Consider the following 12,233-nt stretch of genomic DNA (forward strand, 5'->3'; position numbering starts at 1 on the left):
CAGAGCAGAACGATCCTATTGGAGGTGTATAGAACTGTGGTTAGGGCACAGATGCAGTATGTTTTGCACTTCTAGTCACAGCACCACAGGAAAGATGTGACTGCATTACAGGAGATTCCATAGACTGCAAAGAAGATTCCACAGATTGTTGCTTGCTGTGTAGAAATTTACCCATGAAGATGCAGGCTTGATAAGCTTGGGCTGATTTCTTTAGATTAGAGTTCGTTGCATGTAAGACTATGCGAGGAGTGGAATGGGTGAATTGAAAGCATTTGTTCCCCTTAGTCGTAGCGCCAATAACGACGTGGTAGAGGTTGAAACCTAAAGGCTGGACGCTGAGAGGGGACATGAGGACAAGTCTTCTCACTGAGAGGATGATAGAAAGCTGCACTGTTCTTTGTGGGAAGGGAGTTAAGATGAGAAAGCTCACAGCCTTTAAAAGTACTTGGATAAGAATTTGAAAAGTCTTAATTTTCAATTTCTCGGCCAAGTTCTGGGGAGTGGACACATACAGAGTTAGTGTCGTTCTGGGAAAATAACCTAGATGGTCCGAGCAACCTCTTCTGTTCGATACGATTTCGTCATTCTAGAATCCTGAAGTTAAACTTCTGAATTAGTTTCAAGTATACTTTTAAGTTGTTTTGAGAAAATATAAGTTAGTGCAAGTTCCAATTATTGTTTATCACCTTAAGGTTCTCTATTGGGGTGCTTAACCACAGATATAATTTCCCAAATGAGTTGTACAACTGAATTGACAAGAGTAGCAGTGGAATACAGTCTGCACCTAAACAGGTCTGAAGGAGCTCTAGAACATGAGGTATTGAAAGCCTGAAAAGCCTCAGCAAAGCGAAGGTCATCTCTGCAAAGAGGCATTTAGATATTGCTGGGAATGAGTGAAGTCATGTTCTTGTTTGAAGGTAAATTGGAATTGACACTGAGATCTAATATGATCAGATTGATCCAGACTTTGGGATAGTCAAAAACAGACGAAAATATCAATGAGACGAAGTTATTTTAAAAAAAAAATGTTGTTGTAAGCTGTTGTATTTTTTTCACAAAAGCAAATTGAAGCTGTCTTCAATGTTTCCAAGCTGGGACGCTGCATAAGTTTAAAAAAAACCCTGGCAATATGTTTGCTCCAACTATGAAAGAATTCTCCAATTATGAAAGGTTGCCAGCAGCATAAACAACAAAATGCTGACCAAGGCAAACGGTCGAAAAACCGTACATTATTCTTGCCATGATTCATATTTCTGGTAAGTCTTGCAACAAATTCTGTTATACAGATATCTGAATTAAATCATACTTTAAGACATAAATTACACTTTATGACTATTAATAATAATATTTCCAGTTAGCAAGTCAAATCCCAATGCGAGGCGACAGTGTCCTCACTTTCTGAGTATAAACCTAGTAGTTTGTCAAATAGCAACCTCCACTGCAGCGTACAACTTTGTCTGTTTGAATATGCTGTGCAGAATGTGTTTGCGCTGATAGCACAATGACTAAACATGACGGAACACCGGCATTGGATTGTCCCAGAAATTGTGTAGACATGTCACAGTCTCTCTCTATTGTAGTCCAGAGCTGGTGATGGGTCAGATAGGACTTGTAACAATCCACTTCTTATTGTACTTAGTCCAGAGCGCTCGGAATAATAGAGGTTGGGTGATAGAACAGGATTTTTTTGCTCAAGAAGGACATGTTGACTTGCGTTGACTGATATGTGACTTATGACATTTAATACTGAGATGCTGCTCCGAGGCTCCAGTCATGATCAAGAACACAAGGCCATACAGTCTGAAAATCAGCTTTGCTGTTGTGACATCCATCTGACATAATGTTTTGGATTGAGGGACTCTGTGATTTCGAAACTGAATCAGGCTCACCAGTTGATTCATAGTCCATCAACAGCGCTTTGCTAAAAGCATATGAATCATCTGTCGCCCCTGATTTACATGATGATCTTTGCCTTATGGCGTGGGACTTCATTGCAAATAATTATGCATGGGATGTCTTTCCAAATAGACACCACAGAAACAGGTGTATATACATTCATAAATTTCAACAATTATAAGTTAATTTGCTGTAGTTGCATCAATGCAATTCAAGATCTCGGCTGTCAATTATAGTTAATCTGACCTCAGAAATTTTGTCATATCATTCCATCCTGTGAATGATTGGAAAACAGACGTAAGTTGGAATGAATGCAGATCTTTGTTCTCTCTGTGGGAAGTTGTTCACGACGAGACCCTGAGCTGGTTTGACGATGGTCATTCTGCGAACTGACCCCACACAGGAGTTCAGTATGTTTTGCTCATTTTGCTTGGATGAAATTTTTCGTGGTTGTCTAATCGCTACATAAAGATTGGTTGTTTTTTTTCGATATCACATTTAGATGCTAAATAAACCCAAACTCTTTTATTGCCACTGACAGGTGGAATGAATGTTAATGGTGGGAGTGAGATATTATTAATGGGACTTGTTGTTGCCAGCTAGCACTTGAAAGTTAACAACTTTTTGCAGTAGCAATAGCATCGATTTGAACATTTCCTTAGTACATTGAAAATGTGAGGGCTGCTGCATCAACACTGTTGGCTGGGGCATATCTGGCTCAGTGTTTTACATCAGGTGAGAAGCGTCGTCAATCAAACTCTTTGATGCAATAACGTTCTGTTTGTTTTATTCAAAAATGGTTCACTTGAAGGAAAATGCTATCCTGGGATCAGTCTGGCAATCATCATAATGTGGTGTTTGGTGCAGTGAATCTCCCACTCTTAACATCTTTCGGCTCACCAATGACTGGAATCTCAACTGGCATCACCAATAACAGCAATGGTTCCAAGAGCAGGTCAGAAGCGAGGTAAGTTGTGGCAAGCAACTCACCTCCTGACTCGGCAAAGTCTATCTATCATATACAAGGCACAAGACAGGAGTGTGATGCAATGCTTCCCACTTGTGTTGTTGACGCACCTCCAACAAAATTCGAGACACTTCCCAACATTTAGGAAAAGCAGCCCACTTGACATTCACAAACATTCTCTCTCTCCACCAACGGTGCTCAGTAATAACAATGTGAATTGCCCACAGGATAAACTAAAAATTCACCCAAGAGGCTTAGATAGCATCTCCCAACAAACTTGCCAGGTTGTATATAACGCGGGAAAGTGTGAGGCCATTCATTTTGGTATGAAGAGTCGAGGCACAGACCATATTCTGGATGGAGAGAAAAATCAAAACTCTGAAGTCAAAGGGACATGGGAGTCCTAGTCCAGGATTTTCTTAAGTTTGACTCGCAGGTTAAATCGGTAGTTAGGAAAGCAAATGCATTTTGGAATTTATTTCGAGAATAGTATTATTTAAAAGCAGGGATGTATTCTAAGGACTCACAAGGCTTTGGTCCATCCAGATATATATTGTTGTGAGAAATATCTGGACCCATGCCTCAAGAAGGATATACCGACCTCGGGTGGGTCCAGAGGTTGTTCAGGAGAATGATCTCAGGAATGAAAGGCTTCATCTGTGAGGAACATTTGAGAACTCTGGCTCTATCCTCCAAAAACATTAGAAGGATTAGCGGAGATTTCATTGAAACATGTAGAATACATTGGATCAAGTGGATATTTGGAAGAATTTGCCTTTAGCAGGAAGAATGAAGACACGACAGGATAGATTTAGAGTAAAGAGAAGACCCTTTGGAACGGGGAGAAGGGAGATTTCTTCATCCAGAGAGTGGTGAAACTATGGAATTCATTTCCACTGACGGTTATGGAGGTAGGTCATTGAGTATATTGGTAACGGATGTAGATAGGTTCTTGGTTGTCAAGACCATAAAAGATAATGGGTAGAAGGCAGGAGGATGGGGTTGACAAACGTATCAAGCATGATTAAATGGTGGAGCGGACCTGATGGGCCGAATGGCCTAATTTCTGCTGCCATGTCTTATTGTTTCGACAAGGGTAACAGATACATGGAAACACACAGCATCTGTACATTGGCCAACAAGAGATTCACCATCCTATCTTGCAGATATAACCTTCACTGTAACGGGGTGATTCCTTCCAGAGAGTCGTGCTGGTCAACCCACATCACATGGACCACAGCAGTTCAGGCGCTCACCTCCACCTTCCTCAGGGCCACTAGGGACAGTTAATAAATGCTGGGATTCTCTCATGTCTCATGAACCAATAATAAAAAATAAACAACCCTCCTCGTCAGTGCATTCTGGACATCTTCTCTCTCCACTGCACTCCACTCTCTGGGAGAAGAAACTTTTCCTCAACTCCCTACTTAACCACCCACTAACCATTTTAAAAGGATCCCCGCCACTCCTACCGCCCCCCGCCCCACCCCTCCGTCCCCCCCACCCCCTCCCGGCGCCATGTTATTAATCCTTTGACGAAGCGGAGCAGATGCTTTCTCTCCACCCTGTCTATAAACCTCACGGTCTTATAAGTCGCTATCTAGACCCCTATCAACCAGCTCCGCTCCAACGAAAACAACCCAAGTTCCTCCAGCCTCTACTCATCGCTGAACTGTTCCTTTGCAAACAGCATCCTGGTGAATTTTCTCTGCACTCCCTGCAGTACAATCATAGCCATCCTATAATGCGGTGACCAAAGCAGCACACAGAACTTCAGCTATGGCCTAAATAAATTAATATTTAGCTCCAACATTACATCCCGGCTCTTATAATCCATGCCTCGACTGATACAGGTAAGTTTTCCATTTGCCTTAATACCTCCCCATTGGCCTATCCTGACGCGTTCATGGATCTTCAGACAAGCACCCGAAGATTCCTCTTACTTTCTACTTCCTAGCCATCCGATGAAAACTCTCCTGTATCGTTACTTCTTCCAAAGTTTATGACCCCAGGTTTATCAGGATTAAATTCTATCCTTTATTAGTTCTCCTTTGTGTTGGTGATTTTCCTTATTTTGAGATAGATAGATAGATAGATAGATAGATAGATAGATAGATAGATAGATAGATAGATAGAGAGATAGAGAGAGAGAGAGAGAGTGAGAGAGTGAGAGTGCGTGTGACAGAGAGAGAGAAGTTCAGAAAATGGCAGGGCCACAGTTGATTTGTCAACTATCCAAGACAGTTATTCTGGCATGGTTATGGATTGCCGAAGTCTAGGTTGCCACCTTTCCTGTGGATAATCCCACTATGGCCCTGCCAGAAGGTGACTGCAACCTGAGTGCTGCTCAGCCAGGAAAGTCACCGTCATTGATTCCAGTCTTGGCCTCATAGTTTTGACTCAATTTCAGAACAAAGGATCGTTCAGCAGCGAATCAAATCTATGTAGCAACATCCCCATCATATGATGTTGCATTCAGCATTAAGGGATACACTGCAATATACAGTTTCGAATGACCCAGCATGTAGTACGGAGTCATAGAGATCTGTAGCACAGAAAATGTTTTTTTGCCTCATTGGACCTGCGCCGGTCGAAAACAAGATTCAGAAGTATTGTCTTTGTTCAATCCTGGAACGTGGGCATCACTAGCTGGACCAGCATTTCTTGCCTTTGGAACTCACCAGAGGGCAGTTAGGGAAAGAAACATTGCCATGGGTCTGGACTGGCATGGATTGAAGAAGAAGTGTACCATTACCCACAACAAGCATCAACAGTTTTATGGTCACCATTAAACTCTCCAGTCCTTTTTTATTGGATTCCAAAGCCACCACTTGCTGAGGCTGGATTTGAACCAAGGCCCCTAGAACGCTCCCTGGATCTCAAGGTTAACTTTCCAGAAATGATACCCCTCGGTCAAAACCTCCCCAGCAATTAAATCCTCTTCTCATCAGATCTTCAGCATTTGGCCCACAGTTTTGTATGCCTCGGGATTACAAGTGCACCATTGAATGTGTAGAACAGCACAGCAAAGGAACAGGCCCTTTGTCCCATTATGTCTGTGCCAACCATGATGCTATTCTATTGGAATCTCCTGTCCATTTACGTTACTGACGACATGCTGCTTTAACTTGTGATTATATTTCATTAAAACACCTCTGCCTCACACACTGTGTTGCAGGCACCAACACCTTCTTCGTAAAATAGCTATCCTCGCACACTTCCTTGAAACATTTTACTTCTTACCTTAAAATTGTACTCCCTTTTGTTGAATAACTCTATCATGGAATGAAGACTCCGTCTGTCCACCCCTTCCATAACTCTCGTAATTTTATACATTTCTCTCAGATCGCCCTCAGCTTTCAAGGCTACAGTAAAAACAATCCAAGCTTGTCTAAAATTTCCTTGCAATCCAATCCAGGCAACATCCTGGTATACCACTATTGCACCCTATCTGTAGCGTCTTCAACCTTCCCTTAGTGTGGCGACCATTAATGTACATAGTGTTCTGAAAGTGACCTCAGTTGACCTCATGGCCCATCCAATAAAGACAAGCATGCCGAAGGCCTTCTTCATCCAAGACATTATCCAATCATGTTGACACTTACAAGGAGATATTTACTTGGCTCCCAACATTCCTCTGTCAACTTTTCTCCAAATCCTTCTTCAATGTGATGAAAGTTTCTGCCACAACATATTCACAGGCAGCGAGTCACAGATTCCCACTACTTTCTCAGTTAATAAAAAAAAACTCTCTCAATCTTCCTACTCTTGCTGTAAATCAATGCCTCTGGACATTGATGCCTCAATCAAAGGGAATAGATTTTTTTTCTGTCCACATTGTTTGTGCCTCTCACCATTGATACATTTCTACCATGGCCGCTCTCAATCTCCTCTGTTGTGAGGAGAACAAATCCATAACTGAATCACTTTAGCTCAGGCAACATGCTGGTCAATCCCGTCTGCTCCCACCCTCAGTGTTATCTCATCCCTCCGAACGTATGGATTCTAGATGTGCACACGATATTCTCACTGTAATCTGAGCACCGTTTCATACAGTTCCAACAGAACAGTTCTAAGTGACACCACGTTCAAAAATGCAGTCTGAGCCTTGGACAAAGCCCTGAGCGCCTGAGCAGGAGGCTTGCAACAAATTGCTCTTCCGACTAGAAATCCTGGCTCAGGTACAGTCTGTCAATGGCTGAGGATATAGACCACACACAGGACTTCACATATAGTTCCTGAGGTCTCTAAACCCATCTTGTTTTTGACAAAGTTCTATAAGCATGCACCATAATTGAATGGACACTTTTATGAGGAGAGGTTCAATAGATTGGCGCGGTACTCATTGAAGAATCCGAGGCAATTTTATTGAAACATGCAAGTTTTTTCTCGGTGACTTGATAGGTTGGATGCAGGTAGGTTGTTTCCTCTTGTGAGATAGCTTGGGACTAGATGACATCATATCAGAATAAGGGGTCACCCAATTAATGTAGAGATAATGAGGAATTTCTTCTGTCAGAGGGGAGTCAACCTGCGGAATTCTTTACGACAGAGCAGCCTCGATCCTTCAGTACTTTCAAGACTGTGAAAGAGAGGTTGTCAATCAGGAAGGGACTCGAGGGTTCTGAGGAAAAGGCAGGAAAATGGATTTAAAGATGATCAAATCAGTTATGATCTTATTGAGTGACAGAGATGTCACGATGGGGACAGCGAGATTCTCGGCTTTGAGTTAAGGAGAACAATACGCCAAACAAAGCTCTTGGGAGAGTGGGGGGCGGGGGGGGGGGGGGTTGATCTCATAAACGACCTGTAAAACTTCAGTGAGGCATCCTGACTTCTGAAGTCCAATTCTCTTGCAATGAAGGCCAACATTCCGTGTGCCTTCCTAAAGGTTTGTTGCAGTTCGGGCAGTGCACAAACTGTTGATTCACAATGAGGGCAAGATATCAAGCTGCTTCAGAAAAAAAAGATCAGACAGAGTGGCGCCTGGTTAGGCTTCAGAGGTAAATATTAAAGGAATCAACTGTAGCCCATGAGAAATGTGTAACCACTGGGAGGCAACTCGTGGTATAATTTACTCAGAGGATCACCACACATCAGGTGAGGGGAGAGCATAAGAAGGTGGGACTTGAATGATATCAATGACCTGTTGCAAGGAAGTGAACGTTCTGTCGCCAAAATTGCAGACGACTCGAGAGGTGGAAAGGTAGGCTTGAGGAGAGATGCAAACAGTTCAGAGAGATATATTGATAATTTAATCTGTGGGCAAAAAGATGGCAAAATGTGGAGAAGTTGGGAAGACATAATGTTGCTCGTCTTGGAAGGGAGAATGAAAGAGCAGAATATTTTACAAGAGGAGAAAACTGCGACATAAAGAGACATGGGAGGGTGCTTGTGCATGAAATACAGAAAGCTACCACACAGGGGCAGCGGTTAATATGGGGTGTGAATCAAAAGTTGGCCCTTATATCAAAATGGTTGGAGTATAATAGTAGGGAAGTCTCAGTGTAAATGCATCTCATGCTGGTGATACCACATCTGCAGTAGATTAGATTACCTACAGTGTGGAAACAGGCCCTTCAGCACAACGAATCCTCTGAAGAGTAATCCTCGCAAACCCATTTCACTCTGACTAATGCACCTAACACTATGGGCAACTTAGCTTGGCCAATTCACCTGAGCTGCACATCTTTAGACTGGGAGGAAGCTGGAGCACCCAGACGTGGTTAGAATGTGCAATCTTCACACAGTCATCCAAGGCTGGAATCAAGGCTGGTAGAGTGGTACCACTGAACCAGCATGCTACTCAATTGCTACAAGCAGTTTTGGTCTCCTTATTTTAGGAAACACATCATTTATAAAGCAGCTCACAAAAGGTAAACTCGATAGATTTTTGGCATGGATAGATTGTCTTCTGAACAAAGGCAAAAGCGGTGGTAACTCTACTCACCGGAATTTAATAGAATGACAGGGGAGTGAAACACCAGAGTTTCAGAATAAAGGAACTCCAATTTCAGTCTGATATGAGGAGAAATTTATTATCTGGCAGGATTATGAACATTTGAATTTCCTTACTGCAGAGAGCTATGAGGGCTAGAATCCTTGTAGATATTTAAAACTTGTATAGCGAAATGCTTGATCGGTTGGGGAATTAAGTTTTTAACAGAAAAGGCAGGAAAATGGATCTAAGGACTTTTGCAACAGCCATGGTCATGTTGATTAACCGATCAAGCTTGAAAGTCCAAACTGCAAGTTTCTCATCCTGTCTCTTGTGATCTTTATCGTGGCTGGTGCAGGCATTCTTAGCATACTAGTGGCCCTTATAGTTAGTGTCATTCTGCTTTACAATATAGCTACCCAGCCAAAACAACAACCCAAACCCAACATCGATGCAATAACAATGATATGACGATGGAAAGTTGAAAAAAATGTTTATGGATGGTGATACATAGGAATAAAGCAAGGTAAACCCAGGGAAAACTAGTTGAAGACCAGAAAATTAAACAGTGTGTGAAATACTCAAGAGGAAAAAGCCGAGGGTGAAAGAGATCGGAGAGAACAAAATGGTCTGCTAGAAGCAGCGAGATAAAGATGGGCAGATAGACAGAGACAAAAAAGAGGGGGGGGGGGGTGTCTGAATTAGAGGGTGAGAGAGATCGGAGAGAACAAAATGATCAGGTAGAAACAGCGAGATAGAGATGAGCAGATAGACAGAGACAAAAAGGGGGAGGGGGGGGGAGCAGAGTGAGCTGCTGAGAAGGAGGCAGATCAGGAAGGATACAGAAATAAACAAAATCCCCGACAGCTCCTTCCAGAATCGCAGGATGTCTCAGAGTGTTGGCCAGCTAACGAATGAGTGTGATCACTGTTTTAAAGAGAGGCCAGCTCCTAAAGTTAGCAACTGAGTGTCAGCTGGTCCACTCGACGGGTAGTAATTGGTGTCAAAGCACTGTGGGTAAATCCCGAGCTCTCCTTCCAAGAAATGTTTGAGATTGGGGGAAGTTCAATAAGCGGTAGGGAACTGGGAGAAGGCTGATTTGGAAAATGAGGAAAATTGTTTAATTGTAACCCACCATGTGAAGTTGCGACTGCAAACTCACTCAGTTATGCCATGCAGCGTTGGAAGTAGATATATAATCGGAAAGGATAATCACAGCTGGACAATAGAGGAAAAGGAAGAAATGCTGCAGACATAATCTCCCAGGACGTTTCAAGGATCCAAATGCATCATTCTCTGAAGCATTGCAATGGGTTTAAACACAGACTGCTACTGGTTTTCCCACGCCAATGATGGCCTCAACATTCAGAAGCCAATCTTAATGCTGAAGAAAACATTGCTGCATTTTTAAATTTGATTTTATGCTTCCTAGGTGTGACGTGGAAATGTGGGAGATGAACACAGATCTCCTGGATCCATGGCACCAAACAGCCCTTAGCAACATTCCTGCTATTTTTAGGTCTTTAAGAGTAACCCCGGGGGGTTAGAATCAGCTGAAGAGTTGTGTTTCCTCAAGGATAAAAGAACAGGCGAAAAGCCTGAAGGTGGACACAATTGACAGAAATGCCTCCATCTCAGGGTCATGAGGAGAAACAATCTGATCATTTTAGGAAGTCGATCAGTCTATTAAATATTTGTCTGTAACACGGACCTTACCTGCCACAAGGCTCCATTCATTCCCAGGAGTTCAATAATGGTGGCATTGTGGTGCAAACTGCTTACTGTCCAAATATCAGTTGTCCCACACTATGGGTATTGTATGACCATAGATAGTACATGCTTTTGCATACTATCGAGTGACCAAACTTCAGCCGAGCCACACAGTAGTCCTGTATTTCATTTCACAATGCAGTAGCTGGATGCTGCTGTCTACTCAAACATCAGTTATCCCACGCGATTGATAATGTATTAATGTACATTGTGTCTGTTTGTACGAGTGTTTGGGTACGTGAGCATGTGTGTGCGTGTGTGTTCGTGTCTTGTGATTGTATTAATGGGTGAATATATTGTCTGTGTGTGTCTGCTTGTATCGCAGTGACAGTGTCTCTGGTTGATTAAGTGCATTTTTGTTCACATGTGTGAGCCCGTGTGAATTAATGTCTGTGAGTGAGTGTGTACATTTGTGTGTGTGTGTGTGTGAGAGAGACAGAGAATGAGAGAGTTTGTATACATATATGTATGTATCTGTGCCTTTGAATGTATGTTTATGTGTATTTGTGCGTCCACGAGTGTGTGCCCGCGTCTGTTTGGCTATGTAAGTCTGCATGTGTTACTGTGCACGTATGATAGAGAGGGCTGGGGGGGGGGAATAGGAGAGGGCGTTTTCACACATTGAGAGGGATGTTGGGTCCGGCGGGTATTGCAGAGATTGTGAGGACTGCAGGGATTGGAGTAAGTGACAGAGATAAGGAAGACGGTATGGTCTGGAAAACGTTAATGAGATCAGGAGGGAACTGGAGGAGGTTACAGAAAATAAATGTGTTGAGGCTGAAGGAGGTTACAGAGAACGTGAGTGGTGTAGGGTTGGAGAAAATTACAGAGGTATGGGGGTGGTCGGGGCTGGAGGAGGTTACAGAGAGAGAGGGTGTAGGGGCCAGAGTAGCATACATAGGTAGAGAGCTTTAGCTACTGGAGGATGCTGTAGAGATCGGGAGGACAACCAGTGCCTTCCCGAAAATTCCTTGTGATAGATCTGGAAACGTGATTTTCTTTGACACAGAAATGTCAGCAATAATACATCCGATTATTTTCGATGTAGCCAATTTTCACATTCAGTACATTTTAATTACATTTCCATAAATCTGATGTCAGCTCAATCGTTCTGTATTTCAGTGTTCTTTTATTTCTTCCCTTCATTTCTTAAACTACGTTGTCACAATTTCCGAAATAAAAGCACAGTTCAGGTATTGGGAAACCACAGCAAAATGGAGAATTGGCTGAAATCTGGGATCTGTGATGCTGTGGACCCCTCTCCAGGAGGTCAAGATGGGTCATCCACTCGGCATTTTTTGCTCAAGTTTGCTGCAAATGCTTCAACCTTAACCTTTTTTCCTGATCTGCTGGGCTCTTCAATTATTGAGGATGGGCATGTTTGTGGAGCTGCCTTCTCCAGTGAGTTGTGGAATTGTCCACCGCGATTCCCGACTGGATTCTGTAGGATTGCAGAGCTTACATTTGTCCTGTCCGTGGTGGAATCTCTTAGCCTAGTTTCCGCCATAGGCATGTTTTTGTTCCTTTCATAGGAATAAAGCCAAATACTTAAATTCCAGAAATAAGTTTTAACAAGTGGATTAAATAGGGCTCGCGCATAATTCAGTGCTTATAAATAAAATAACAAAATTAACGAATATTTAATGCAACTTAATTTGCATC

This window comes from Hemiscyllium ocellatum, chromosome 40, assembly GCF_020745735.1.
Source record: "Hemiscyllium ocellatum isolate sHemOce1 chromosome 40, sHemOce1.pat.X.cur, whole genome shotgun sequence".
NCBI classification, from domain to species: domain Eukaryota; kingdom Metazoa; phylum Chordata; class Chondrichthyes; order Orectolobiformes; family Hemiscylliidae; genus Hemiscyllium; species Hemiscyllium ocellatum.